The sequence below is a fragment of the Myripristis murdjan genome, chromosome 7 (assembly GCF_902150065.1).
Source record: "Myripristis murdjan chromosome 7, fMyrMur1.1, whole genome shotgun sequence".
NCBI lineage: Eukaryota > Metazoa > Chordata > Actinopteri > Holocentriformes > Holocentridae > Myripristis > Myripristis murdjan.
In genome coordinates this window covers 20,366,792-20,393,004 of record NC_043986.1, presented here as the reverse complement: position 1 = coordinate 20,393,004, position 26,213 = coordinate 20,366,792, and the positions used below count along the sequence as shown (strand labels likewise).

Genomic DNA, 26,213 nt, shown 5'->3' with positions numbered 1-26,213 from the left:
ACAAAGGCTAGACTAAACAAAAAAGTGGACTATATTTATTGAACTCTGGTCTGCTGAGGCTGCTGTGAGGAGAGAAATTGGTATCTTTGCCTCTTCAGTGACTGGCTTCTTCCTGTGTGATTGGTGAGCATAGGTGAGTCTACAAAGACGATGCTTTTGCTTTTTGATTCAGAAAAGAAAAGTCTGATGTTTATTATTGTTCAAACCGTTTTCCTTTCAAAGTAAACTATACTTGCACTGGAATGCCTAATCACATCATCTACATTTGGCCAATTATCTCCTAAAAAATAAAAAAATAATAATAATAATGCGCCAAAAAAATACACAGGACCCTGAAATGCCAAGTACACTGCCTATGGCTGTTTTTAACAATGTTGGTGTTAGTGTTTTACACCCATACATGTGCACTCACAGGAGAGCTGCAAGGTGCTTAGGGCAAACGTAGCCACCAAATATCAAACACGCCGAAATGGGAGAATGTCATCAACAGGTCTGAGGCAGCAGCCCGGAAACACAGTAGGTCTGGAAGGCTGTTGATAAATAACACTTGGTGGAGTTGAAAGGGAATAAATATGGAGGGTGTATGTGGGAGTGACAGAACAGTATGTTACTGCAAAGGTGTTTTTCTCGGACGATAATTGCATGCAGATAAAGCTAAAGCTCTTCACTACTGGAGTTGCCAGGGGAGAGGGAGAGAGAGAGAGAGAGAGAGAGAGACAGAGAGAGCACTTCTTTTGCTGATGCTTGTGTGTCTTCGTGTTCCAACACACACACACACACACACACACACACACACACACACACACACACACACACAAAGCTGTGAGACTTAGTGGGAATGGGACATAATTGGCTCACAATAACCCATCAGTGTGGTCTAAGAGAGAGAACACCATCTTCTCCTCCACCTCTACTTCCCTCCTTGCCTCCCTCCTCGCGCTCTCCTTTTCTGCGGTGACAGTGAGAGAGCAGATTCACCACATAAACACCCTCCCCCTCCCTGTATTTATTTGCTCAGAGTCCAAAAACTGCACAGCACAGGAAAATAATGGGGGAGGGTGGGGTGGGGGGGGGGGGTGTAGGAGAGAGGAGGAAGAAGAGAGAAAAAGAGGAGAGTAGGCAGAGAGGGTGGAGGATACACAAACATACACTGCAGATTCAGCCGCGCACACATGGGTAGGACACACACACATACAAACACACTAACACACACACACACACACACACACACACTCCTGGTGGAGCATCTAAATCACATTAGCTGCCTGCCTGCCATCCATCACTCCCACAGACAAAAGCACATGCCGGAGAGGCAGGGAAACTGCATGGCAACATGCATAACCACCCGCAAACAAACACACGCACTCGGTCACGGAGGAACCAACACACCTTGAAACCAGACGATATTGTGCAACAGAGACAACAGTCCCTCCTCACACACACACACAGACACACACAATATTCCCCAATCAGCTATCAGCCTGCATTCGCCTGCACACATATCACCGACTGCCTACATCGACCGCCGCGTGCATGCCGGAGCCACTCTTTCGCATCTGCGCTCCATTGCGGCTCCTGTAAGGTCTGCAAACTTACATTAGCATCAGAGAAAATCAACGATGCCATGGCAGCACAATGGGGGGGGGGGGGGGGGGGGGGGGGGGGGGGGGGGGGGGGGGGGTATATGGCTGCTTTGAATATTTAAAGCAGAGGGAGCTACGCAGAGGGGAGAGCGACATCTTGAGAAATCTTTTTTTTTTCTGTCAGTATCAATCTCCTTTCCCATTAGAGGGGGATGGGGCCCTTATCTTACTATGCATGAGTGTGTGTGTGTTTATTTGTGAATGTATGTGTGTGTGTCTAGACCAAAAATATTTGTGGGGGGGTGCTGCTTATCTTGCGGACGGTATGGGAGCATGTCAGTGGGGTGCTCCTTACCTAATGGGATGCATGGTGTGTGTGTGTGCGCGTGCATGAATGTGTGTGTTCTTTATCTAATGGGCTGTCTCTTGGGTGAAGTAATTGGCTGGCGAGCGGCTGGGGGGTGCAGAAGAAGAGAAGAGAAGAGAGGAGAGGAGAAGAGAAGAGAGGAAAAAGGGGAGAGAAGTGCTCGAGCAGAGTTTTGGGAGGCAGCACAGAGTTGATGTGAGCTCCATACGTTATGAGACCATATGGTGCCCACTGTGCAGCGAGAGTGGGCAGAGGACCAAAGAGCAGCCTCACTACAGCCGTCCACTCGTCTATCAAACCGGTCTCTCAGCTCCCACTGCCCCCCAACCACCCCCCACCCCCTCCCCATCCAGCTCTGTCTGCTTAACTCAACAACTTCCACAGCTTTCTCTCTTAGCTGCCAGGCACTGTTGATTTTTTTTTCCTGCTGATGAAAGACAAAAACAACAACCAAAAAAAAACAAAAAAAAAACATAGTGATGTCTGTCTTTGACGTTTCCTCTAGTCCTTGGTGACCGGATGCGTCTCCTCTCCTCCACACCTTCGCCGCTTGGTACTAAATGATGTTGCAACTCTGCTTGTCGTAGGGCTTAATCCGAACCAAAAGGGATTACTTCAATCGCATTAAAATCTGAAAACCGACGGTTTTCTGTCTATGTGCCCTCTCGATGATGACAGGCGCTTGAAACATTAGCTGCAAGCTATGTTTATGTGTGTGTGTGTGTGTGTGTGTGTGTGTGTGTGTGTGTGTGTGTGTGAGAATGGGCAGGAAGAGGCTGAACTTAAGTTCTGCACCTATTATTCGATTAGTCTACAGGGGGAAGTAGCAAAAATAATCATGTAAAGACAGTGCGGTTTGTCTGGTAAGGGTCTTTCAAAACCGATGCTGATTCTGATATTTTACTGCTGATATTCAATATCTTACATTGCACAATGCAAAAAAAACAAACAAACAAACAAAAAAACTAAACAACAAATGTTTTACTAGAGTATAATTTTTTGATGAAATGTTTGAATAAATAAAATGAACAAAAACAATATTGCAACTGCAAAATAAAGCCTCAGCAGGACCATATGTATATCTTTAAAAAGGAGAAGAACAACCTCTTGCATATCAGCGAGGGACGATACAGGCAAGGCGATATCCGACATTCAAAAAAAGGCAGATATCAGTCCGATATGCCGGTACATATCGGCCGATAAATTGCCAATAGTCCGACACATTGTGTGATCAATAAAATGCTAATGAGCGAAGGTGGCTGGAAGCACGTGTCTGTGTTTGCATCAAAGCGGCCACTGAGAGCAAGAGGGCTGCTCTTTTAGTGAGCTCATGAAATCATGTTAAATCGGCCGACTGGAGAGACACCCCCCCCCCACCCCCCACCCCCCACCCCCCACGAGCGTTTGATGTGTAATGAGAGAAAACATTAGCAGTAAAAATGGGCTCTCCCCGCCCTGCCGCTCAGCACAGCTTAGTCAGAGCCACAGCTACATGTCTATTTATACATTCGCTCCTCTTTAGATTTTCTCGACTTTAACAGGGAACAGTTTGTGCAATCATGGCACACAGGCAAGGAGGCTGCATTCCTCCTGCCTCTCTCTCTCTCTCCCTCTCTCTCTCTCCGTCCCCATCCCCCCTCTCCGGCTGTCTCCTCCCTCTCTCTATACCCTTCCCCCAGCTCTTTCCTGCTCTGAGCCTTTCCCTCCCTCTCTCCTCTCCCCTCCTTTCCCTTCCCTTCCCTTCCCTCCCTCTCATCAGGCTATATGCAGCAAGGCACAAATTCATCAGGGAGAGAGAGACAGTGAAAGAGAGAGAGAGAGAGGGAAATAGAGAGATGGCTCAAACTGAAAGAGAGCAAAGCGAGAGCGAATGACAGACCGACAGGGAATGAAGGGTGAGGGGGGTGTGTGTGTGTATGTGTATGTGTATGTGTGGGGGGGGGGGCGAGTTGCGAGGTGGGAGGAGAGAGGAGCTCGCTCTCGCTCCAGCGATGGGCGTTCCTCCCTGGTTCCTGCGAGGTCAAAAGTTTACCGTGGTTTTAATTTCACCTTTCCGCAGCCAATCAGAACGCGGCTCCGGCTGCTGGGGGAACTTTGACCCACTGGAAGAATTTGACTGTAAAGATCTGAAGCTCGCCTCTCCTCCTCCTCCTCCTCCTCCTCCTCCACTGGCTCTCCCTTGTTATTCCACTCGCTGCTTGTTTTTTTTTTTTTTTTTTTTTTTTTTACCCCACCTTTTCCAAGCAGATCTTTTACCCCCCCCCCTCTTACTTGTTTATGTGAAAGTCCTTGATCACAGAGGACAAAAAGAAAAAATAGTTGTTGATCTAAAGGGAGAGCGAGAGGGAGGGCAGAAAGGAGACGGAGAAGAGGAGAAAGAGGAGGTTTTATTGTTTGGTCTTTTTCATTTCGGTGTGTTCTTCCTCCGTCTTCCCAGTCAAGACGGTGGAGCCACTTAAGACGGTGTGCAGCTCAAAACCACGAGATCAACAGCTCTCCTTGAGGAACAAAAAAAAAAAAAAACAATGCACACCATAGTATTGACACAACCCGAGTCCACAGTCCATGTAACGCCACTTGATCAAAAGACAAGCGCATGCAAAACACTCGCAGACCAACTGCGGAGACACGCCCCGCTCACTACCACTGTGTGCCGAACAGTCGGTGTACGAGTATCCGCTTGTGCCTGTGCCTGTGTGTGTGTGTGTGTGTGCGTGCACAGGCATGAGAGTTGAGTGTGTGTTCAAGAGTGTGTGTCTGTGAAGGGGGAGGAGGCTGCAGTTAGATCATAGCATCAGTGAGGGGAGGGGCGGCTCTGCAAATAGAGCGAGCCGAGTGGAGAGGGGAGCCGGGATGAGAATGGCTGGGTACAGTGAGCAGAATGGCTCAAAGTCCCCGCTAAGGACGGAGACTACACCGAGCGTGTGTGTGTGTGTGTGTGTCTGTTTTTCTATAGCCTCTTCATCACTGTCTCTGTGTGTGTAGCCACTTCATCAGTGTGTGTGCGTTTGATTAATTAACAGTCATGGCCACTGAAGAAGCGCCCCGTTGTTCTATTCTCCCCCATATCAGCAGCACAATTGCCTCTCCCTCCCCGCCTCCCTCCCTCCCTTCCATCCACCTGACTGTGATAATAAGGCACACACACACACACACCTCTTCATGAGAGCGGTGGGGCTTGTACGTCATGAGGCATGTGTACGGATGATGTGTCGACTCCAAATGATGAGATCTGTAGCAACCCTCCACCTGTAGCCAGCCTCAGCCCTCGCGCGCAAACGCTTCCCCTCCAATTCTCAGCAGAATTATTTTCAACCTGGGTCTTATTTCACGAGTTTTCGCCATCATGACGATTGAGTGTGCTCGCGGTTTCATCACTCGCCCTCTCACCGTCGGAGCTCCATGTGCCCTCAATTCGCTGGGAGCTCTACCGTCCCGTACACAAACACACACAGCGCCAAAACGACCTGCAACAGGTGAACCCCCAAAAAAACAATGGAAGACCGATGGTGCAAAAACAGCCAGTTAAGTAAATGAGGAAGTACACTGCTAACACTAAAGAAGCATCAAATGCACTATTATAGCTTAATGTTATTTAAAAACATGAATGTAATATGAACGTCCCTGTATTTGGGCAAAAAACGTCTTTTTACCACATTTTAAAATTAAGAGCTGAAGCTTCATTTTCATTTCTTTACATAGATTTTAAAGCACTTGGAAATATGTAGATGCATACACACCATGTGATCAGAACTTAGATGCTTTTATGGCACAGACTGGTTGCTTCAATACTCTCCAGTAGTGAAAAATACCCCGGTATTGAAATTTGGTACCAAATGACCAAAGGAGTAAATCCCATCAGCGTCAGGGAGCCAATAAGGATGCAGCATGCTTGGACCAAGATCTGATGATGCTGCTGATTGGCCGTCTAACGTTACACGTTGTGGAGACATGCAGGAAAAACACTACATTACACCCAGGCAGGTTGTAAAATTGATTTTATAACAAAAATTTTGTATAAATAGTATTGAAAAAAGTATTATTCAGCAACAGGTACCAAAGTCAGATATCAGCACCAGTACCGATATCAAAAAAGTTTTGAACAATACCAAGCCCTATCAACTCTTTTTTCTTTTACTTTATTTTAAGTTATTTACTGGATACATACAGATTATGGATACTTCATTGTTAAAATTATTTTCCGTAATATGTTCAAACCTCTTAAGGAGTTTTAGGTTATTCTCCCTCACATTTTCCTGGTCATTTTATTTTGTATCTTTTATTAAGTTATTTTTTTTTTATATGTGTAACTAAAGAAAACAAGAAACCATAAAGAAACCAATCTAAACCAAAAGTACCAGTAGTATTTTTATACTGTGTTAAGGGTTGATACATGGCTGTGTTGACAATTATGTTGCAGGAGGGGTTTTGCCCCCTTTGGGCTTCCATACGAAAAAGCAATTAAAGCATGGCCTTTCAACACAACACTTGCACTTCAATTACAAGTCTTTACATAACTGGAACTGAATACTTATTACAACATTTAGTAATAATATTCAATTTACAATACATGTTATTTATTTATTTTGGTGTTTGCCTTGAAACTTGTTTACTTTGCTGGTTTTCTGCTGCATTCAGCTCCCATCAGTAGAAGAAGAAGAATAGGATTTCATTTCTCCAGCTGGAAAGAGTTTTTTTTTTTCTCTCTTTATGGACTGCACACATCCAAAACCATCTTGACTTATGAATTTAACCCGTAATCTGAACAGAGGAGATACGTCTCCCTTTCATCGGTACAGTTGACTGTATTAGTGTGATCACTGCGATTTTAAATATCTACTTCCAAATTTGGTGGCTTCCCTGCTGTGTTTACAGCTTGCGTGCAAACTTTTAACTGAAATTTTTGACACCACGTCGGTGATATCACTGGCCACAAAAAAAAATCCCCCTGTACACGTAACCACCACTATATGTGACGTTGGTGTGAAAGTTTTTTTCCCAGATGAGAAACTGCATACAAAAAACTGACATGTCACAAATGCAGCATCAGAATAAACCACAGCATGTCACGCTGATTAACGTGTCTACTGCCACGTTGGCTTCAACCCAGAATTTCAGACTGCTAATTTTTTTTTTTTTTTTTTCGCATTCACATTGTAAACTTGCAAAAAATGGATTCCCCTAAGAAGATGAAACCTCATTTTTCACCAGGGGGAATACCAATGCTGCATTAATAATTAAAAGCAAATACACACTCCTATATTGATTCAGTTTTTACCATAAACATCAAAAGGCAATTTGTTTTCTGTTTTTTGTGCTCTAATGTCACTTCAGAAAAACAAAATTTCCAACATGTAGCTCTGAGATGGATGACCTTTCAATACATTTTTCACATTTTTGTTTATTTATTTATTTATTTATTTATGTATTCATAGAGTTGAAACGGATGCAACCTAACACTAAAAAATGTGCACGATTCATACGATGGATAATTGGAAATTGGGTGTGAGCGAGTCCCGCCACCGTGTGAGTGTTACTGTGTTGAAAGGATGCATTTTGATAATTCTTCGCCGTCTGCTGTTGGAGAGCGTCTTGCCCTCTGGGTGTGTATCGGACAGCAGCGCATCCAATGAACTAAAGACGGGTGAAGCTGGGAAAATAAGGCACAGGTTGAAAATAGCAGGGTTGTTGCTTTCACCGATTTTTCTGTCAAAACCTTCCACGTTGCGGCGAGTAAAATGCAAAATTAGATGCGTTTCCATCCGCTGGGTTGAGGTGAATAGGAATGGAGACAAATCTCTGAACAACTGAGTCAACCTAAGTCATTCAAGTGTTAAATACTTCCATTGCTATTTAAACTGAGAGAGAGAAAAAAATCCCACATTAGGAAAAAAAAGTGAGCAAAAAGCACAACCTTTTGGGATGGAAAGCAGCCAGCCACACAGGTAGAGAAGCCTCCCCACACGGAGGCTGATCCTTTCCCAGCCACCACCCATTAAAACACCTCCAGTGTGTCACGTACACAGATCACTTTACAACTCTCTCTCTGTCTCGCTCTCTCTCCTTTTAAATGCTGCTTCATGCTTCCCATTCTCACTCTGCCCCTCATTCTTTCTTTGCTCTCTCTCTTCTTCACTTGACCTTTCGTTATTATTACTATTTTTTTTTTTTTTTTTTTTTTTTTTTTTTTACCCATGCAGTCGGGTCATGGGTCACGCAGAGGAGCGGTGGGTTTTTCTGCGTAAGTGTCAAATTCAGGAGGGAAGACGCGCTGAGAGCGGTGGTGGAAGTGTGAGAGGCCGTTGAAAGCCACTGTTGGCCTCATAAGCTGTTATTATTCTCACTCTGATTCCCAATGTGTATGGCTGTGAGCATGTGTGTGTGTGTGTGTGTGTGTGTCTTCTCTTGTGTGTGGGCTTCAGCTAAAGTTTGCTTCAAAGCCACAAAAGTTCAACGGAAGACCCGCCAACGTCACTAGTGATGTCTGAGGTCGAACAGATGCCACGTTATTAATGCACTGGAGAAAGACAGACATATTTAAGCGGTGCGAAAAGTCTGCGTGGCCACAGATGTAAAGCATCCAATCATATACCCTCACACACTCGAACCTAACTTAAGCTGCCAGAGTAAAGTGGCCTTTAACACCTTGCCTGAGGGAGACAGAGGCTTGGGTTACCTCGGCGGCTCAGGTTACACAGTAAATGGCCGGTTTGAAAAACACTTGAATTTTAACAATGTCAACTGCATTGCCCATTCTTGTGTCCCTTCAAATCCCCCAAACCCCCCTCCGGCACCAAAACCAGAAACCCTTCCCGACTCCCGCCTCTCTTTTCTCTGTTTGTCTTACTTTCCTTCTTTCTGTTTTGCGGGAGAAACGGATTAAAATGTTGCGTAGCAGAAAGCTTCGGCAAAAATCTGCCCCATTGTGTCCCTAACCCTTGGCCAGAACCTCGGTTTTGTTTTGTAGGTAAATAAAAACTCTGAAAACACACAGACACACACACACACACACACACACACACACACACACGCAATTATGCAGTGTTTGTCAAAGGGTAATCACATAGCAACAAGTTGCCCACCCCCTGAACACCTTCTGGCTATATTTCTGTTCTTTGTGCAGATTAAGCATGTCATGGCAAAGGTTAAATGCAGAGCAGACACAAATTAGTCCTGATTAGTCAGAGTCAAATGTATGTGTTCATGTGCATATGTATGTGTGAGTGTGTGTGTGTGTGTGTGTGGGTGAGTGTATGCATGTCTGTGAGTAACTAACTGTCAGAAGTGGAGCAGGGATTTTAACAGGGATTTGGGCCTGAAAGATGAGCTACTTCTCCATGTGATGTTATGAGATGTGTTTTTTTTCCAGACATATTGTCTATTTTGAGCTCATTTTAAACAGATCACCTTATTATGATATTTCTGTGCTCTAATTAAACTTTTGTTTTTTCTCTTTTCTTGTCTAGGGACAGCTTCTAGAGGATAATTTTGCCGAGCTCCATGTGCTCCGTATAATATAGTCAATATATGAGGTCACATATTGTTTCAGGTTCATACTGTAGGTCTATGGTGCCATTATGTAATAATATATGATACTTGATTGTTTTAATGGGTGACGTCAGCCTGTAGTGAGACCTGATTGGTCCATGTGAGTCAACCAACCTGTTTAAGATGATCCTTCCTTTTTTCTGGAAAATAACCTGATGAATGTTTCTCTACCAAAACGTTGTTATGAAATATCTCTGACTGCAAGTGAAGATGAAAGTGTGCGGGAGTTAGGGATTTCTAAATACTGGCCCATTGCGATTGGCCAGTTTTTTGGCCAATACCAATCCCAAAACCCATTTCCTTATCATAATTAACAGCCTTTAATCATTTTTTTTTTAAGTTTTCAACTTCATTTAATTAGTGAAAAGATCATGCCTATAAAACAAAAAGCTAAAGTGCACACTCTTAATAATAACTATCTGCATAAAAATATCTGTCCGCCCTAAGAAACAGACATAGCCAACAAAAAAAGAGAATAAAATTATGCCGATCACACGGCTGGCCCCTCATGTAATCCTTCTCTTTTTTGCTTCTCTTTTAGACCGTATAAAGGGTTTGTTTGGGGGAAAAAAAGTGAGAAAAAAATCAATCCATTTACACTCAACTGGCAAAAAATGTGCAATAAGCATATAATTGGATGTTTGAGTCGACATAATTCTCCGGACAGAAAAAAAAAACATGGAATAAGCACAAAATGTAATGGTTGAGTCACCATGGTTCCCATCATTGGTGTTATTCACTAATGAATGACATGCTTATTCCTGTTTATGTCTCATTTTTTTCCCTCGCAGTTGAGCCTAAACAGTCCCAGCTTCAAAAAAGCCCCTCGGTTTTGAGCCTTTAATTTCTGCAAAAACTGTCCGGCTGCGGTCACATGCTGGTTAAAGGACAGGTAAAGCCTCAGACGTCACAACACGCCTCCCTTTTCTGTGGTAATGATTACAGTAGGAATGAGGAAGCGGAGCTGTCAGCCTGTCAGAGTTTCAGGCAGTCAGCTGAGCGCTCGGAGCGTCCCGGCCCGGCTCTGGTGACCAGAGGTAAAGGTCAAACCAGACGTGGCCTCCAGGTAAATTATTGATGAGCTTTTCTTCCTTCTTCTTCTTCTTCTTCTTTCCTCAGCACCTCTGCTCCCCCCCCCTCCATCAGTCTCTGTCCTCGTCCCCTTGCTCGGCTCTCACTTCATCTTTTCTCACTCCACCTCCTCCTCATCCTCCCCCACCACCACTTCCTCCCTCCCCCTTCCTCCCGCCCTCGCTGTGTTCTCCTTCCCTCCCTCCTCTTTTCTTTCTCTCTCTCTCTCTCTCTAAGTCTAGTGTGGCGTTGCTGTTATTTTTAGCCCTGTGAGATAGGGAGAGAGATCGTGCTGGGCTAACAAATACTCTCCACAAGCCTTTCTGGAGACCTGTCACAGACGTGTGAGAGAAAAATGGCTTTCGGTTAGCACGCACAATGCAGTGTGTATGTATTTCCACTGTATATGTGTGTTTGTAGGCCACTGTACTGCCATATAAATGTTACTGCGCTGCTGGCCGTCCATTGCCAGCATCTGCCTTGCTGGCCATGTCCTTGAGCAAGACTCTCTGTCTGCTCAAGGGCACAGAGCCTGACCTCTGACCTCAGAGTGGAGGCAGGGAAGGAGACCATTTCCCCTTCAACAATCATAAAAAAAAAGTGAAAAGTTAAAAAGTACAAAAATGCATAAATAAATAAAACAAATAAACATATAAATAAATCAATGCAGAAAAACTAAGACCTAAATAAACATAATATAGCTGTCACCATGCACAGTGCATCAGATGACTTCTCTCTTCCCGCCTGAAGGCCGGTGTGGATTTACACTGAAAATATTTGGTATCAGACAAAGTACTTCAGCACCGAAGCACAATCTTTATCTGAAAATACCTGAAAATGCACATACTTACTGTGAATCTCAAGTTCACATGTGCTGCAGTTCCGGTTAGTTCAACAGAGCTGCATGATATTGGGGAAAAAAAAAATCGACATTGTGATGGCTTTTATTTTTCTGCCGCATATTTTCGTCTGAACCTGAACCCGAGTCCAAGAGCATAGTAACCGAGCCCAACCCGATCCCAACCCGAGTCCGAGGTTTTGCTCGTCCTCCATTGTAAGGTTACATCTGCTGCCTGAAATAGCCTACATGTTGCCTTCAGTGTCGTCACGTAAACTCCAGCACTATACAGGAAGTTGCAGAGAATAGACTGTCCATCATTTTTCACTAAAATAACAGCTGACGTACCAAACCTCAGCCGAACCTGAACATAACCTCTAAATATTTGTCCAAACCCAGCCTGACCCGCTGGGGATCCTGACGGGTCCTGATGGAGTGGAGCTTCTTTGGTTGTTTTCGAAACCAATCGAGTGCACCCCATTCCCTCAGAGAAACTGATCGCTGCGCGTGCAAAATCTACGTGTCACTAACAACAAACTCAAAATCTTTAAACCGGACTAAATTATTTTATATCAGATGGACTCCTCTTGTACGTCATGGCAACTGAGAACCTTGTGAGTTTTCATTTTGTATTAAACAGAGAAATAGTTGTAGCGTGACGTGTTGGAGTTCGTTTGACGTTGTGTGTCCTGCGATGTGACGACTGCACATGCGCACATCGTGATGCCGATGCTGAAACGATATATGTCGTGCAGCCCTGGTTGTCCAAGCAGCACGAATTTATCTTTTGGCGCAGACTCGACTAAAACACCCTGACAAAGACACAAGGCCACAGGCTGCAGCCACCAAAGCGGAGGTGTGTTTGCTCAAGGACACTCTGGTTAAGGCAGCGGGTGCAAACGCAACGGTCCGGCACCTTGATGATGATCTAACGCTTTGCGAGCGGAGACTGTAACCTTTCAAAACACCAGCTCACATCCATCTTCTTGTTACTCAGTCATCAACTCATGTGTACAGAAGAGGATTAGGGCCACACCACACACACACACACATACACACACACACATGCAGACACATTGTTCTGAGATTGATCACAGAAATCTGAGGAAAAAAGTAAAAATTCTGGGATTACAGTCAGAATTCTGAAGGGTAAAATTCACTTTCTGAGATTAAAGTCCAAAATTTGAGATTACAGTCAGAATTCTAAGAATAAAGTCAAAATTCTGACTGAAATTAAGTCTTTCAAGACTTTAAGACTTTTTTCTAAGTATGTCTCTTTCGTGCATGTGGCTGCAGCTTCACATGAATTTGTTGTGATTTTTCCAGCGGTGTAATCACCCGGCAGAAAGTCAGTCAGTCAGTCAGTCAGTCAGTCAGCGGGCTACGTCTAGTCTGGCTCAATCAGCTCACTGACAGCCTCTTAGATCCAGTCTGCTGGTCCCGCCTCCCCTCCCGGATGCAGGCCGAAGCTGCTCACCTGACGGTTACCTGAGCGGGCAGCCGAGTCCAGCAGGAGATGATATTACATCCCGGGCATCATGTCTACAGCCGGCCTGACACACAGGAACATGCACGCAAACACAGCGAGAGGCAGAACGACACGGAAAGCAAAAAACCTTAATAATACAAGCCCACCCTTCATTTGGGTGGTGGGGTTGTGGGTGGGGGTAGTTTGCTGGAAAACATTTGAAAAACACACCAACAATAGGCTAGACGTACGAAGCCCGACAAACAAGAACACTCAGCGGGAAAAAAAAAAAAAAAAAAATACACAGCATCTTTGTCTCATATTGCATGAAATCAATATTTAAATTCTGTCCCCCTTTTCCACTAAAGGGAGCATTGTGATGTCGCTGCCTGTTTACTACGACTCAGATCTCACGGGACTAACAAATTTGAGACAGAAAGAGGGGGAGAGAGAGAGAGAGAAAGAGGGGGAGAGAGAGAGAGAAGTGGGAGGAAAAAAAAGCAAGGGAGGAAAAGCTGATTCAACCAAAGACGTTCCCTGTGCTGCAGCCGAAGCTGAATGTAAAGCCTCGGCTGCTGCTCGCCCGGCCTGCTTCCCTCTGCTTAGCAGCTCAGCAGCTCAGAAACAGATGGGTAAAGGTAGAGCTCTCTCCCCATCCACAGCAGAATGTGAAATTCAGCAGTTTGACTACACGCAGCCTCTCTGCACGTCACATTAGCCCGTGCAAACTCCATCTCGGCTGCATTTTAAACATCTCGTCTGCAACCATTTTTTTTTTTTTTTTAGGGGTCAGCGGTATCGATATCATGTAGGCTTAAATGGCCTGGATCAATAAAGGTCCGTGCAATTACATGCTGGTAACTTGCAGCCTACACAAAATGGACAGACACTTTGCCGAGTGGAAAACTGCACACATGGCACCTGGCAGGATGAAAACGACACGTGCTCGGCGCTAACTAGCGGCGTGCGTAAGTGTGTGTGTGTGTGTGTGTGTGTGTGTGCAGGCGCCGTTGTGTATGTTGCAACTAGGCTCAGGAGGTATGGACACACAAGCCTCCGTGACATCACAGCGGCAACAGTGTGACCTCGAAGGGGGAGGCTGGGCTGGTAGTGAGGTGGGGGGGGCTGGGTTTATATAGGAGATGGAGGGATGGAAGGATGGAGGGATGGGGGGGCTTGGTGGTGGTCACGTAACAGCCGGGTTCAGGCAGAGTTGAAGCCACTCGCTAGCTGTGCTGCAGCTGGTAACATTTACCTCAGCTCCAACCCCATAAATGTTTGTGTGTGTGTGTGTGTGTGTGTGCATGAGTGTGTAAGTGTGTAAAGGAGTCTAAAGCACATAAACTCGGCCTGGATTTTTACAATGGAAAATAAGTAAAAAAACAGAACTCCCCTTTTCACTCACACACCCCTCTCCCAGGACCCCTTTAACAAGCATCCATTACCTTACAGTCAGGAGAGCGAGGAGAAATGTGAAACTGGGCCCTCCCCCCACCCCACCCTACACCCCTTGGGGGCTTACGAGAAGGTGACAGCCAGTGTTTTTCTAACTCTGCACTTACTCTCAAACAATCACTCACACAGACACACACTCTCATAGACAAATCCACGCGCCACGCCATCATCTCGTTGCCCACAAACAAAAAATTTTTAAAAAGTGCCACGGTTCCTTCATGCTCTCCCAGTAAACGGTGACTCTAGGTAATGATTTGCGAGCAGCCAATCCGGGCGGCTGAACTCTGCGTGCACCCTGCAGAGAGCGCCGAGCACAACGGAGGAGAGCAGAGGCACCGAGAGGCGAGCTGCCACCCTCCACATTAGCCCACACTCGCTCACTTAGCAGCTAATAAGGCACCGGCACATGTGCCTTCACCCGGGTTTTTGTTGTGGATTTCATATTGACGCCCCGTGGCTGCCCCCTGCTCCGCTCCCCTCACCTCCGTGCATCTACAACTGTGCTCAGTACGAGCGGAGCAGCGCCGCCCCGCTTCCTCCCAGTTTGGCGTTGACTGGGACCGAGCGCCGAGTGTCTGTGTTGTGTTGGAGTCGATGCTGGCGAGCATGCGGCAGAGCCCCTGAGGGATGCTGCAGCCCTCCGCTCCCCAGGGAGCCCAAAGAGAGAGAAAGGGGAGGGAGAGACGGAGGGGAGGAGAAGAGAGACGAGGCAAATATGTATGTATAGGAGGTGGGAGAAGCCCCAGGTAGCCTCACAGCAATGCACCATTAGAGAGAGGAAAACACAAAGCCAGGCTCTGCCGCTCTCCTCTTCTCCAGCCACTGGATCCCTCTTACCACCCTCTCTCTCTCTCTCTCTGTCTCTCTCTCTCTCTCTGTCTGTCTCTCTCTCTGTCTCTCTCTCCCACTGACCAGCTAAATATTTTATCAGCTGGCAAAAGAACCTACAACCCCCAAGGCCATGGCTTCTTTTTTGTTTGTTTCTTTACTGAGGAAAGTAAGTGTGTGTGTGTGTGTGTGTGTGTGTGTGTGTGTGTTGGGAGTGGAGGTGGAGGTGGGGGGGTAGGTATGGAAGGCAGGGTTTGTTCACCAACCACAACCTCACTTGAAGTGCTTTTGATTGGTCACTTTGAAGTTGTTCTCATTCTTTCTTCTCTCTCTCTCTCTCCCTCTCCCTCTCTGACTCTCTCTCTCTCTCTCCCTCCCTCTTCCCTCCATCCGTGTGCATCCTATGTGCTGCACGCTGCTCGGTTCAGAACTGGATGAACGACCTTGAGCAGGCGCGCAGGGCTGTGTTGCCATGGCAACGAAGCCTCGTGCAACCAGTAACAGCTGGATGCAACAGCACTCCCTGAATTTTAGCGGGAGTCGCCACGTTAATAAAACGACTCTCTTCGCCTTCTCCTCCTTCCTCCCTCTCCCCCACCCTCCTCTCTCTCTCTCTCTCTATTTCTCTCTCGCTCTCTCTCTCCCTCCCTCTCTCTCTCTCTCTCCCTCAAACCTGTATTCACACAAAAGAAAGCCTCGTCTCACAAAGAAGAGTATGTTTGATATAAGGCCAGTCTAGTCTCTCTCGGTTTCATGATCCTTGTTCAAGTAAACAAAGGACTGATAACTACATTAATTAATTTACCACAAGATGTAAAATCGCACAGTCTAGAGAGGCTACATGTGCACACACACTCTCTCTCTCTCTCTCTCACACACACACATACATCCAAATCTGCTCACCTCCTCCATCATTTAAGTGCAGACTTAACTTATTTAGCCAGAGTGCCGTGATTAAGACTTGGAGAAGATTAGTCTTGGGCACCAGCTAATTATCTGCAAAGGGAAAGAAGAGGCAAACGGGAAGACAAAAGGCTGATCTGGACTAGACAAGAGGATGAGGGAGAGATGGAAATCAAGAGCAAACGAGAAAACAAAACAAAGACGGAGACAAACAGAGATGGGCACTTGGCATTCCTCTCACAGAAGACACAGCTCTCAGAAAGATCAGGAAGCGGAGGACATGAGCTGCAGCGAGGCATTCTGGGGGAAGAGGGCAAGAGAAACCCAGAATACACAGATTGTCCTGACAGTCCATCAACTCTGGGCTCGCTCGCTCGCTCGCTCTCTGTGTCCTGTCAGCTCATCCTTCAACTTCAGAGCCAATGCCTCTGGTTTTTGTAGCGATTACATAATCAGAGACAAGTTTATCATTGCAGTCTGCTTTACATCTGTCCTCTCATCTTGTCTAAAATGTTTTGCCCATTTGCCCCAAACTGATTTTTTTTTTTTGTCTCCTTGACCCCAAACGTGCTCTTTGTGGAGAAATAACCCCCTGCGCAAAATGCAGAGCACACACACTGGTTTTCTGACACGCCAAACGCCAGTGAAAACAGACACAAATCTCACTCTTACCATTCAGATATTCACTTTCACTTTCAGGAGTCATCTTTCATTTGTGAGCCACTGAGTCACAGTTGTGCTCAAGGCAATGCAGTCGGTGTCGCTTCCATTCAAGAACAGCTTCCATAATTGCATTTTTAGGGATATTTCTCTCACACAAACGCCTCATGTCATATTTCTGCCAATTTCTTCAAATTACATAAACCAATAAAAATGCAAATCAGCGCATAAACTGTTTATTTACGCTTTTAGTCAGTGCTCTCCAGTCTTAATAACAGTTTGGCCGGCCACCTAAGAGGGATTTCTGTGGTCGGACATCATTGATAAATGAGAAATTAGAGAATTCCCCACTGAAATTTTGAATTGAATTTTGTTCTGTGTTATCAGCGGTCTTTTGGGATCCTGGGTGTTTTTGGAAAAGCACGGCTTCCCCGGCTGTTCAAGTGACTTAAGAGAGGCTGTATTTGGGGAGTGCTGTGTTTTGTTGTGGGATAATATACAATAATTGAAATTTAAAGGAAGGCTGTAAGGTGAATTCTGAAGTCTCCCTGAGGAAAAGACGCTATAGGAGCTCACCCTAAGGTGTTGAAAAGATACAAAAAACTAATATTTTTTTTACAAGGTTAAAGCTTCTTTGCAGGCTTTGCGATAAAATGATGGCAAATGTCTCCAACAAAAATATCTGTAAACACGTTAAACCAAATTATTACTAGCCACAAATTTTTTTTAAAAAATATTGAAAGATAAACAATATAGCCAATCTTTTAAAGGTCTTGCCTTGAATAAGAGAATTTATCGCAAATGTCTCTAAGAGAATAAGCAGAGATTTAAAAAAAAAAAATCTAAAAAAAAAAAAAAAAATGAAAATGATGAATCAAATTATTTTAATAAACATATAATTCAAGTTAAAGTTAAAGTTATGTAATATTTTATATAACTTTATGAGACACATATTGATTTGGAGATTTCATTCAGATAGTGAAGTGAAATGATGAAATCTTCCTGTATCGTCCTGACTTATGAAAGTACATTCGCTTCCTGAGCAACCAGTAGAGCATCGACTGCAACACACATGGCCCCCATCTTACACGCATGCACACACACACACACACACACACACACAAATGCTGACAATAAGATCAAGAGTTTGTCTAGCAAGGAATAAACAGCGGCAGCTACAGGTGCATGATTTTAAATATGTAAATCATTTATGATGGTTCATCTGAGTGCAAAAAAGAGACAGAAAGAAAGAGAGAGGGAGTGTGTGTGTGTGCATATCTGAGAGAGAGAGAGAAAAAGAGAGAGAGAGAGAGAGAGAGAGAGAGAGAGAGAGAGAGAGAGAGAGAGCAGGAAGTTACAGCCATTGAGACACTTGGTGAAGGCTCTTCTTCATTGATAGTAAATCCGACAGCGACCTTGTGGGCGCCGACAGTAGCCGGGATGTTTTTTTGTTGTTTTTGTTTTTTTTTGTTTTAAAGAGATGTGGATATTTTTAGTTCATAACTGTGCGCACTACGATAAAATAGAGCTCATTTGAGACCCAAAGCTAAAGCAAACACATAAATCCTCTGCCTGTCTCCTACTCATTATCAACGGAGCAGCAGCAGAACATGTCTCTTGCTGACGTCTCGGGTTTCTCGCTGGAGAGGAGAGCCTTAAACGTTGGCAAATATTGACTTGACCTAAGGAAGATCACGCGAGTAACACATTTGGATTCTATTTTAGAGTGGCTTTTCCCTTTAAGCTGAATAGCAGATTAGCGATTGAACTGACAGGATGACCCAAAAGCTGGTCATTAGGGCTCGTGGTCTGATAGTAACAAAAAAAAAAAAATCGTCACACTGCAACAACTCGGGCACGGGGACAGCCACCTCTGGATTTGTAGATGGCTCAGCAAAGGACAGGAGGACAAAAATTAGTGAGATAAAAGGAGCTCCACTCTTTCTCTCTCTCTCTCTCTCTCTCTTTCCCCTCCTCCACAGAGCCAAATCAATGAGCGCTGCAGAAGATTAATTCCTGTTTAACACATCCTGACACATGGGAGAGGGGCCCCAACAACAACAGGACAACAGTTCAGCTCACCACACGGCTGCTGGGGGAGGCAGGGGACAGTGTCATAGGCATACCACAGAGAGAGAGAGAGAGAGAGGGAGAGAGAGAGAGAGAGAGAAACAATCAGAAACACACTGAGTGGCAGAGACAAGAGAGAGAGAGAGAGAGAGAAAGGGAAGCAAAGAATGCAGCCCATTAAAGTCAGAAAACTTCCTGGTTTGACAAACAAGAAGCAGCAAAGTCTGAAGTGAACAACAACCTGAGACCAAACCAGGAAAGACACAAAAGACACACAAAAAAATCACCAGGTAGAATTCCAAAGAGCGTGCACCTGAGCCCCTCCTCCTACGGGACCCCTTTTTGCACCCTCCCTCCCTCCTTGCCTCCTTGCCCCTCCTTCTCAAGCTTTCCCATGGTCCCGGGCTGGTGTGTGAGGTCCTGCCTCGTGAGGCCAACCCATTCGCCCTCCCTTGCCCCCCTCCAGCGCCTGTCTGACCCAGTCACCAGCATCCCCTGCTAACTTCTGCCCCCCTCTCCCATTCAGCAAACATCATGCATCAGTGTCAGCCTCCTCCGTCCTCGTCCACACCATTCATCCCGCCATCCGCTCAGCGCCGACCCCTCACAGGCGCCTGCAGGCCCAGCAGCCTGCCCGTGTTCCCTCCTCCTCTGTTCCCTTCGATTTAGGAGCCCCGAGCGAGCACGAGGTGGGGTGTAAAAGCGCGAGTTGAGAGTGTGTGTGTTTTGCGCTGAGGTTTTGGCCGCAGAGTTGACTGTAAATCTGTCAGGGAGGGCTGCTGTGGAACGAGACGTGGGCTCCTCTCCCCGCCACACCCCTCCGCCTGGGCAGCACAGTGACAGCCAGTTCACCCAGCAACAAAGCCACAAACACAGTGCCAAATTTAAACAGGACCTTTTGTTTTTATATAATTAAGTCAGCCTCTGGTCCCGGCATGATACACCCACCGCGGCCGCCCCTTTCCACTTTGACACAACAACTGGCTGCACCACTTCCCTCCAACTTCTATTTACACACCGAGGAGCAGGGTGCTGTCGCAATTACCCAGAGTGACGTGTGATGAGTGAGAAGGTGGGGCTTCACTTAGAGCCAGACAATAATTCAGCAATATTGTTTATCATCTCTCAGCAGAATCATGTCAAAATGACATGGTGATTGTGGGATATCGTGACAAACGATTCTGACAAATTCTTACCAAATTCTTATTCAAAAACACTGACAAAATGAGGCATGGGACATTTTAAAGGTGCATTATGCAAACTTTTGCATGGCACGGACTCAACTTTGAGCTGACGTGTTTATTCCACATTTATTTTTATGCTGAGTCTAAAACATTGTCACTTCAATCTACCCTCAGCATAGTGCACTTTTACATACTGCACCTTTAAGGAATATTATTTATTTATTTATTTATTTAAAGATTACACCTGACATTACCATTTGCTTCAATGGAATGAATATTAAGTTGGTTATTTAACATGTAATTCTATATACAACAGTCATATACTATTGGGGGGAAAATATTTTTAGGAGTATGATGATATTGGTTTCAATCATATGGCTCAGCTCTAACTTCAGTGTCTTACTCAAGGACACAACATGGGCTGCTGCGGGAATTGAACCCGGGACATTTGAGTTACGGGACGCCGTGTGTAACCACCAAGGCACGCGGCTGCCTTCTGCACAGATTCACATTGACACACACACACACACATGATAAAGCCTAAAACAGCACCACCATAAAGGAGTTTTAACGGGTACATGTGAAGGGGAAAAAAAACTGAACACTGGCTACAAAACACGCCAAGCACTTACAGTACACACACGCACACAGATATACACACTCACACACACACATTTGTAGTCAATGCATGCCCCATTCAGTGCACTGACTGACTTGCACAAGCAGGCACGCAGTCATTCCACTTTTATCGGTCAGCACTCGGGACCCCAGCTGACTGAGAGTCGGCACCGTCTGCAACAGTCAAACACAAATCGATGCCCTGCTCGAAACGCAATGCAGTTACAGTGTTGATCATGTGTGCCCGCTGCAACTCCACCATCATTTCCAGACGAAATTTCTTGCATTGCGACAGCGACAGCCAGCCAGTCTCAGCTGTGTGTGTGTGTGTGTGTGTGTGTGTGTGTGTGTGTGTGTGTGTGTGTGTGTGTGTGTGTGTGTGTGTGCGTGCGTGTGTGTGTGCGCGCGCGCGTGTGTGTACTAGTTTCTCCCAGTCCAACCCGCTATCACGGACAGCAGCAGCCTGGCAGGCGAAGAGGAAAATGAACTAATCAGCCCCGTTTGGTTAGTATCTGTCAAGTCCCGTCCCGTGGTTGTTTGTGCGTGCCATGCATGCATGTATGTGTGTGTGTCTGTGCGCCCCAAAACTTCCCGATGCTTATTAGAAATACTTCAGCTTGCTTGTCGACCGGCGTGCGCGGCTGACAATTAACTTTAAAGCTGCCAGCGCTCATTCATCCGCGCCGCAGAGAACAAAAACGAAAGCACCAACGCGCCCCTGCACTTCTTCCTCTTCTTCAACATCACGAACAGGTTACTGAATCTCTGCTGTCATGTAAATGAACCGTGCACGGTGCCCCCACAGCACCGATGCCAATATTGTGTGTGTGTGCACTGTCGCTGGGAACCCGAGTGTGTACGTTTCCGTGCCACGGCGAAAATTGCCGCTGAATGCATCGCCGAGATATAAAATTACTGCAACAGATCGCGCGACAGACAAGCGGGACGGACTCACCGAGCAGATGTACCTCTCTACCGGATCGATTTCTTCTTTACACCATTAACTCTCCGCCATCTTCAGCACTGTTTGTTTAAATGGGAAACACTCCCGAAGCCCAAGAAGCCAGTTCTGTAAGTTGAGCGGCGATGGGGATTCTGGGAGATGGAGTTCGTCCGGGCGGAGCGTCGCGAGCTCGGCGGCCACATCCCTCCCGCACACGGACTACAACGAGACTACATGACGGCCCGGGAGGGGAGGGGAGGGGGCGGAGAGGAGGTGCGGGCACGAGGGGGGGGGCTCAGGCACCGTCTAGCAGACTACAGACGGATGTCAGCGACGATATTAGAGCAGAAAGACGCCTCGGCGTTTATTTATAGTTAACCTGAGCAGCTCGTGAAAAACAAACAGTGGCTTGTTTGCACGAGCCTGCAGGCTAAAAAGGTGTATCCTCATTTATTTCTGTAAAAAAAAAAAAGAGAGAGAGAAAGAAACGTGTTTGTGTGTGCAGGGCGGCGCACAAGTAGACAGCGTAAACTTGAGAACAATTAGGACACAATTCTCTTCTATATTTGTCCTTGTTTGATGATGCGGTGCTTTTTCATTTGAATGTGATAGAAATGCTCCTGTCTGGTGTGTGTGCCGGGCCAGCGACGGAGGTACGACATCCAGGATATGTATGGGAAGCTGGGAACAGTTGTAACACTTTAACTAAAATCTCCCTGGGGCGAAATAGTAATCAATATAATAAAAAATCAATTTAATATACCTATAATGTTCCTATAGGGACTTAGAGTGCGTCTGTGGTAGTCAGTGGTGAGATTATATCTTTGTACTTGGTATTTTTTATCTACTGTTGTATCACTACAATGGGGTAGTACTCTGCAAGGACTTTTTTTGCTGTGATTTCTGAACAGAAAATTTCACAGTTTTAGTACGGAAATGATGTAGTTCCCTTTCTTTCACAGGCAGATATATATCTAATATGACAGGATCTAAGTGATGTAAGTCAGTTCAACTTAATAAAAATCTGTACATTTAATACACAATGTTAACTAGTCCATGATGTTGTGTCATTGTGTTGGTGTTAACACATGAAATTATAACACATGAAAGGATCTCTAGATAATAGCTGCTTAAATATGTTTGTTGAACCACTTTAGTTTATTTGATGTTTGTTGATGCCCACAGTAATTATTTCAGTCAATTATTTTTTTTTTTACCCTCCAGGTCTAGAAAGTGTTAATACTTACTGTTTTCTGTTCTTAAATACCCAAGTTACTGATATGTGATAGATAATGCAGTGTGTGGCTATGTGAAAATGTTCAGAAGTCTCTAAACTCAAAAATGACAGAAATATTAATGAATGCAAGTCATATTGCATCATTTCCTAGGCTTGGGTGACCAAGACTTTATTAAAAACATTGGTTGAAAAATGAATGGTGAAGGTATTCCTGTATGCTATAATGCTATAGTGCTATTAATATTTGAAGGGCATTATTCAGTTCATTTCTCAATTTTTTACCATGTAGCGATTTAGTGCTTATAAAGTAAATGGGTATTATCTACACATTGCAACCAATCTTTAAGTAACATGAGTCTGTAGAAGAAAAAAAAAAGGAAATATACTGGTAATGCTGAATACTATACTTTTGTATAATAAGAAAATATATTTTAAGGACATTATTTAATGCATTACTCAAGTTTTATCATGTAGGGAGAGTTTATTATGTAATGGTCATAAAGTAAATGGCTATTATCTACACATTGCAACCAATCCCTAAGTAACGTGAGTCTGTGGAAAATGCTTGTTACATAAAGATCCTGTCTCTTTTTTCGCTTCAAGCTGACTCTCACTGTGTTGCTCCTTCACCTCCAGCCGGCGTTTTGCAGGAACGACCAGACCAGCAACATTTGCCAGAGCAGAAGAGCGGTCTGCGAGCAGGGTGTGTTTAACTGGAGGGACTCTGGCTCCTTCAGGCCACCTATCTCTTATAGATGAGGCCCATATGTGGGCTCCATATGTGAGCTGGCAGGGTCAGCATGGAGCGCTGACGTCAGAGCTGGGTGGCCTATGAATTGGGGCACATCGGCTCTGCACCCCGACTCCTGCCAAGATATACAAGGCAGGGAGAGATGGCACCAAATCTGTCACCATGGTGATACCAGACAGACAAGTGCACAGATACAACACACACACACACACACACACACAAAGAGACGCACACATGCAGAGTGAGTAAGGCTCCAGTGGTGCCAGTGACGATGGGAATGAAAGAGTATGCGAGGAGGAAGGTGAGACAGACGTGAGACACGATGATGAGATAGTGAAGTTTAGTTTGAGGCAATTTAAGTGGAAGAAGAGACAAGATCACAGATAATGATAAATGATGCTTAATGCCAGAAGTGAAGGGTAGGAGCAGTAGTTTGCGGGGAAAAAAACGTATAGGTGTTAGAGAATCACAAAGTAGAAAGACGAGAGGGGGAGTGCGCAGAGTTGTCAGTGTGATGGAGGAGCAGGAAAGAAAGTGTCATGGCTCGGAGGAACACAGAGAGAGTGAAAATAAGGTAGAGTTATTAAGTGACTTGGAGAGAGAGAGAAGGAAATGAGGGTATGCGTGGAAGACGGAGAGAGGGTGTGAGAAACTGAGGAGGGGACTGAGAAAACTCTGAAATAGGGTTGGGAAGAAGCCTTATAAAGCAATTAGCCTCATGGGTCAGGCATAATTCATCCAGCAAAAGAGAACCACCAAAGAGCAGAAAATGTGATTAGAAAATAGCTTAATGAGATACATCATGGGGGATGCAGAACAGTGAATTTTCCAGGAAGGCAAAAATTGTAGTAGTCTGTGGTTAGGATACGTGCATTTTAGCAAAGGTGCCAGAGACCCTAACACTTTTTATTGAAGTGGTAGCCTGCTTTCTGGTGATGGAGTCTGAACATTGCAGTAGAAGTGCAAATGTGTCATCAAAATGTGTCATAAAATAAAACTAAAAATACAAATCACATGAAGCGAAGATGCATACACACAAAATATGTATATGACAAATACTGAACTGTCCCTAAAAATGCACACACACATGCATAGCCTACCCACCCGCCCATTCACCCACACACACACACACACATACATATATACCCATGCACGTACACACACACATGCCTACCCATATGCACACACTCAGGGATAAGCCCTAGTCAAAGGATTTAGAGAAGTTTTAAGCCTCCTTTTAAAGGAAGTTAATGTTGGGGCACATCTCAGGTCCTTTGGCAGGCTATACCAACAACTGAGAGCATAAAAGCTAAGAGCAGCTAAAATGCCAATTCTCCAGTTTAGGGGCGGCTTGGCTCAGGAGGTAGAGAAGTCGTCTGGTAATCGGAGGGTTTCCGGTTTGATCCCAGGCTCCTCCTGAGTGTGTCGAAGTGTCCTTGAGCAAGATACTGAACCCCTCACGGCTCCTGATGAACAGCCAGGCACCTTGCAAACACTGTAAAGCGCTTTGAGTGGTCAGTGGACTAGAAAAAGCGCTATAGAAACACAGTCCATTTATTCCTGGGTATAGAAACAGTTTGTAGTAACACTGAGTATCATAGACAATAGTTTACAGTGCATTAATGTTTGAGTTTATCCTCAAACTTAGATGTACTTTTGCTAAATGTGCACTGGTGCAGGTAACTCGTGGGTTTGTACTGGTAAAAGATGGGTCGCACCCCCGCCCCCCTTCTTCTGTGCCACTTACAGTAAAGTGGCAGTGTGTGGTTAGACAGAAAAACATGACCAAGACAAGACAAGGAAATGGCACAAAAACAGTGTGAAGTGCAGAAAAGACGTGAGCTGCAGGGCGGTAACATCGACCTGTGACAGTTACTGCATGACCACAATACAAAGGTATCGGAACATATGGTGGAGGGCTGCGTGCAATTTCACCGGTTTGGGGGCCTTTTTCAAGTTTTTATCTCCGTCACGTGGCAGCCTGGAGGGGATCACGCATTTGGTTGTCTGTGTGTCTATCCACAGCTTATCTGACATACTATTGGGCCTGCAAGCCTAATATTTTTTGTGCACAGTTATGACTGTATGATCAAGGACCTATTGTGGTTGCAGTGATCCAAAACTTTTGAAAAATGTTGTTAAAAGCTTTTACACTAATAAACTCCCTTTTTTAAATATTGCAATAATATATGTAATTTTAGTGGGAGTGATCATTTTTGCACCATAATTTTCATTTTAACTGGAAAAAACTGGTAGGCTAAGATGATGGTGATATGAGTTTTGCTGGGGTCTGAACCAAATCATCATCTTTTTTCATGTCTGGAGAATATGATTTGTAGACCAGGGCATCTCTATAACTCCACAGTACTTTATTTATAATGGTAGATTGTCATATTTAACCTTTAGCAAAAACATTACCACTGCTGAGATTCGGATATTGCACATATCCATATTGTGATTTTGATATGATTTCTGTTAACTGTGCAGCCCTACGGTTCTCATTGACCTCTCAGTTGGTTTACCTTTGGTTAAGGCTCCTCTCTGAAGCTGGAGCAACACACTTCAGTTATTTTTTGGAGAGGGGTTTCATTACAAAAAACTTGATGCCAACTGTACTCCTTCAAAATGAAGCATACTGAATTTTGAAATTGTGACTGTAATTCTACCTCATTTTCAACCTTTGCTTACA

The 26,213-nt window shown here is 45.0% G+C and overlaps 1 protein-coding gene across 2 annotated transcripts in view; it reads right to left on the bottom strand.

Moving 5' to 3' along the window:
- Positions 1-21,608, bottom strand: part of LOC115362675 (nuclear receptor coactivator 3-like) — a 59,047-nt gene extending 37,439 nt beyond the window's left edge. For both annotated transcript variants that reach the window (XM_030056704.1, XM_030056705.1), the window contains exon 1: positions 21,549-21,608. The gene's annotated coding sequence lies outside the window, so the exon portion shown is untranslated. The remainder of the gene's footprint in view (positions 1-21,548) is intronic.
- Between the last annotated feature and the right edge of the window lie 4,605 nt (positions 21,609-26,213).